The sequence below is a fragment of the Arachis stenosperma genome, chromosome 6, assembly GCF_014773155.1.
Source record: "Arachis stenosperma cultivar V10309 chromosome 6, arast.V10309.gnm1.PFL2, whole genome shotgun sequence".
Lineage (NCBI taxonomy): Eukaryota > Viridiplantae > Streptophyta > Magnoliopsida > Fabales > Fabaceae > Arachis > Arachis stenosperma.
The window spans coordinates 130857339-130862867 of record NC_080382.1 but is presented as its reverse complement, the minus strand read 5'-3'; the positions used below and the strand labels follow the sequence as shown (position 1 = coordinate 130862867).

The 5529-nt window shown below is 39.7% G+C and overlaps 1 non-coding gene across 1 annotated transcript; it reads right to left on the bottom strand.

The window, feature by feature from the left end:
* Window positions 1-4339: 4339 nt before the first annotated feature.
* LOC130938197 (small nucleolar RNA R71) lies at window positions 4340-4447 on the bottom strand. Its single transcript, XR_009069372.1, has one exon. It is a non-coding gene; the product is annotated as a small nucleolar RNA R71 (small nucleolar RNA).
* Window positions 4448-5529: the final 1082 nt, after the last annotated feature.

Here is a 5529-nt window from a genome sequence, read left to right as displayed (position 1 = left end):
TTCCACTATCAGAGGCACGAGATCCCTGGGAGAAAGCAATGGCTAGCCACCACGTGCTCCAGGTGGAGGCTCGAGGCTCTGCTGACCCTATGTCGTAAGTGTGGCCGGGGACTGTGAAAGTCCCGGATGAGCTCGCCCCCGTAAATATTCATCAGTGAATGTGATGGATATGGATCATGATTATGATCAAGTTTATGATGAGTATAACTCGAGTTGGGGATGCGCGACAGAGGGACAGTCCAATGGTTAGCTACCAGGACTTGTCGGGTTGGCTCTATAACCGACAGATGATATCATCAGCCACTAGGGACAGGCATGCATCATATGCATCTATGTGACATTGTTCGGGTGTGCATATTATACTTGGTTTGTGATGAGCGGATAATTTGTACGCTTTTTGGCATTGTTTTTAGTATGTTTTTAGTAGTTTTAGTTTAGTTTTTATTATATTTTTATTAGTTTTTAATTAAAATTCACTTTTCTGGACTTTACTATGAGTTTGTGTGTTTTTCTGTGATTTCAGGTATTTTCTGGCTGAAATTGAGGGACCTGAGCAAAAATCTGATTCAGAGACTGAAAAGGACTGCAGATGCTGTTGAATTCTGACCTCCCTGCACTCGAAGTGGATTTTCTGGAGCTACAGAAGCCCAATTGGCGCGCTCTCAACGGCATTGGAAAGTAGACATCCTGGGCTTTCCAGCAATATATAATAGTCCATACTTTGCCCAAGATTTGATGGCCCAAACCGGCGTTCAAAGTCACCTCAAGAAATCCCAGCGTTAAACGCTGGAACTGGCACCCAAATGGGAGTTAAACGCCCAAACTGGCACCAAAGCTGGCGTTTAACTCCAAGAAGAGTCTCTACACGAAATTGCTTCATTGCTCAGCCCAAGCACACACCAAGTGGGCCCGGAAGAGGATTTTTATGTCATTTACTCATTTCTGTACACCCTAGGCTACTAGTTTCTTATAAGTAGGACCTTTTACTATTGTATAGAAATCTTTTTGATCACTTTTAGATCTCTAGATCATCTTTTGATCAATTTTAGATCAGAGGAGAGACCTTTGGGAGGCTGGCCATTCGGCCATGCCTAGACCCTGTTCTTATGTATTTTCAACGGTGGAGTTTCTACACACCATAGATTAAGGTGTGGAGCTCTGCTGTACCTCGAGTATTAATGCAATTACTGTTGTTCTTCCATTCAAATTCCACTTGTTCTTTATCCAAGATATCACTTGTTCTTCAACATGATGAAGGTGATGATTGACGCCCATCACCATTCTCACTCATGAACAAGGTGACTGACAACCATTCTTGTTCTACAAGCATCCGAGGCTTAGTGAATATCTCTTGGATTCTTCGGAATCTTCGTGGTAAAGGCAGGACTTGATGGCAGCATTCAAGAGAATCCGGAAGGTCTGACCTTGTCTGTGGTATTCTGAGTAGGATTCAATGATTGAATGACTGTGACGTGCTTCAAACCTGTAACCTACTGGGCGTTAGTGACAGACGCAAAAGAGTTATTCTATTCCGGTAGGGGAGGGAACCAAACCGGTGATTGGCAGCACTGTGACAGAGTGTGTGCATTAGCTTTCACTGCGCGGATGGGAGGTAGCTGCTGACAACAGTGAGACCCTATACGAGCTTGCCATGGAAAGGAGTAAGAAAGGATTGGATGAAGGCTGTAGGAAAGCAGAGAGACGGAAGGGAAGGCATCTTCATACACTTGTCTGAAGCTCATACACCAATGATATACATAAGTATCACTATCTTTATCTTTTATGTTATTTTCGTTCATCACCATATATATCTGAGTTTGCCTGACTAAGATTTACAAGATGACCATAGCTTGCTTCATTACTAACAATCTCCGTGGGATCGACCCTTACTCACGTAAGGTTTATTACTTGGACGACCCAGTGCACTTGCTGGTTAGTTGTGCGAAGTTGTGTAATGCCATGGTATTGAGCGCACCAAGTTTTTGGAGCCATTACCAGGGATTATGAGAGTTGTGAAAAAGTATAGTTCACAATTTCGCGCATCAAGTTTTTGGCGCCGTTGCCGGGGAATGTTCTAGTTTTGAGCAAGCCTTTGGTAACATCAGAGCCAAGATCCGGCAACAACATCAAATTTTTGGTGTTATTGCCCGGGATTGTTTAGGCTGGACAACTGACGGTTCATCTTGTTGCTTAGATTATGTATTTTTTTTTTCGAAATTCTTGAAGATGAATTCTAGAGTTTCATGATGATTTGTTGAAATCTGGCTGGCTGAGAAGCCATGTCTAATCTGATTGGACCGAGGTTTCAACTTATCACCACAAGAGCTTGTTGATTTCGTATCAATCTTGCTTTTGGAGCAGTGATTTGCTAAGGCTTGGCTGACCTTTGGTCATGTCTAGTGTTTTGGACCGAAGCTTTCTTTGAAAGCTTGGCTGGCTGTGAAGCCATGTCTAATTCCTGGACCGGAGTCTTAGACTAGCATTGCACTGATTCCTGGAATTCTCATTAAGAATTTTGATACCTTTTCCCACTTAATTTTCGAAAAACACAAAAAAAAATTGCAAAATCATAAAATTCAAAAATATTTCTTGTTTGAGTCTAGTGTCTCATCCTAAGTTTGGTGTCAATTACATGCATTCATATGTCTTAGTGATCTTCAAGATGTTCTTGATGATTCACTTGCTCTGATCTTTGAATTCTATTGACTTGAATATTTTGTGTGTCTCATATGCATTTTCAGTTCATTAGTGTCAGTAGTATACAAACTGCTAAGTTTGGTGTCTTGCATGCATTGTTATTTGATTCTTGTTGCATTTTAATTATTAAAAATCCAAAAATATTTTTAATTTGTGTCTTTTCAAGTCAATGATACAAGGAATTGAAGATTTAGAACATACTGCAGAGGAATTATACAGAAAAAGCTGAGCATTCAAAAATGCCCAGTGAAGAAGGCAGACTGGCGTTTAAACGCCAGCCAGGGCACCTGGTTGGGCGTTTAACGCCCAAAGAGGTAGCATTTTGGGCGTTAAACGCCAGAATGTATACCATTCTGGGCGTTTAACGCCAGGATGGTGCTAGGAGGAAGATTTTGTTTTCAAATCAAATTTTTTTTCAAGTTTTCAAAGTTTTTCAAAACCAAATCTTTTTCAAATCATATCTTTTCAATCAAATGTTTTCAAAATCAATTTCTTTCCTTTTTCAAAGATACTTACTAACAATTAATGATTTGATTGAACATTTTTTGCCTTTTCTATTAAGGAAGGTTTTATGTTTGAATCATATCTTTTCTTGTTAGGCAAGTCATTAGTTTTTAAAATCATATCTTTTCAAATTGTTTTCAAATCATATCTTTTCAAATTGTTTTCAAATCATATCTTTTAAAATTGTTTTCAAATCATATCTTTTCAATTACATCTTTTTAAAACCAATCATATCTTCTTAACCACATCTTTTTCAAAATAGTTTTCAATCAAATCTTTTTAATTTCTAATTTCAAAATCTTTTTCAAAAATCACTTGATTTCTTTTTCACTTTGAATTTTCGAAAATTATCAATCAAATTTTCAAAATGTTTTCAAAATCTTTTGATTGAATTTTCGAAAATTCTCTTCCCTCCTTCCCACATCCTTCTATTTATGGAGTACCACTCCTTCTAAATACACAATTCGAACCTTATCTAATTAAAGTTCGAATTCTCCTTCTCCTTCTTCTTTCTATTTCTCTTTTCCTCTGACATTTCAAGGAATCTCTATACTGTGACATAGAGGATTCCACATTCTCTTTTTCTCTTCTCTTTCTTATGAGCAGAAGCAGAGACAAAGGCATTCTTGTTGAAACTGACCCTGAACCTGAGAGAACCTTGAAGCGAAAGCTAAGAGAGGCCAAAGCACAACTCTCTTTAGAGGACTTGACCGAATTCTTCAAGGAAGAAGACATGGCAGCCGAAAACAACAACAATGCCAACAATGCAAGGAAGGTGCTGGGTGACTTTACTGCACCTACTCCTGATTTCTATGGGAGAAGCATCTCTATCCCTGCCATTGGAGCAAACAACTTTGAGCTAAAGCCTCAATTAGTTTCTCTAATGCAACAGAATTGCAAGTTCCATGGACTTCCAATGGAAGATCCTCATCAGTTTTTAGCTGAATTCTTGCAAATCTGTGACACAGTCAAGACTAATGGGATTGACCCTGAGGTCTACAGACTGATGCTATTCCCTTTTGCTGTAAGAGACAGAGCTAGAATATGGTTGGACTCTCAACCTAAAGAAAGCCTGGACTCTTGGGAAAAGCTAGTCAATGCCTTCTTGGCAAAGTTCTTTCCACCTCAAAAATTGAGTAAGCTTAGAGTGGAAGTCCAAACCTTCAGAAAGAAGGATGGAGAATCCCTCTATGAAGCGTGGGAAAGATACAAACAATTAATCAGAAAATGTCCTTCTGACATGCTTTCTGAATGGAGCATCATAGGCATTTTCTATGATGGTCTCTCTGAACTATCTAAGATGTCCTTGGATAGCTCTGCTGGAGGATCTCTTTATCTGAAGAAGACGCCTGCAGAAGCTCAAGAATTGATTGAAATGGTTGCAATAAATTCAGAAGAAAGGAGTTCTTGAGATTGACACTCTGAATGCCATATTGGCTCAGAATAAAATATTGACTCAACAAGTCAATTTGATTTCTCAAAGTCTGTCTGGAATGCAAAATGCACCAAACAGTACTAAGGAAGCTTCATCTAAGGAAGAAGCTTATGATCCTGAGAACCCTTCAATAGAAGAGGTGAATTACCTAGGAGAACCCTATGGAAACACCTACAATTCTTCATGGAGAAATCACCCAAATTTCTCATGGAAGAATCAAGAGAGACCCCAACAAGGTTTCAATAACAATAATGGTGGAAGAAACAGGCCTGGTAACAACAAGCCTTTTCCATCATCTTCTCAGCAACAGACAGAGAGTTCTAAGCAGAGTACTTCTGACTTAGCAACAATGGTCTCTGATCTAATAAAGACCACTCAAAGTTTCATGAATGAAACAAGGTCCTCCATTAGGAATTTGGAAGGACAAGTGGGTCAGCTGAGTAAGAAAGTTACTGAACTCCCTCCTAGTACTCTCCCAAGTAATACAGAAGAAAATCCAAAAGGAGAGTGCAAAGCCATAAACATGGCCGAATATGGAGAGGAAAGAGAGGAGGTGGACGCCACTGAGGAAGACCTCAATGGGCGTGCACCAATCTCCTCTGAGTTCCCCAATGAGGAACCATGGGAATCTGAGGCTCAAATTGAGACCATAGAGATTCCATTGGACTTACTTCTGCCATTCATGAGCTCTGATGAGTATTCCTCCTCTGAAGAGGATGAGTATGTCACTGAAGAGCAAGTTGCTAAATACCTTGGAGCAATCATGAAGCTAAATGACAAGTTATTTGGAAATGAGACTTGGGAAGATGAACCTCCCTTGCTCACCGAAGAACTGGATGACTTGTCTAGGCATAAACTGCCCCAAAAGAGGCAGGATCCTGGGAAGTTTTCTA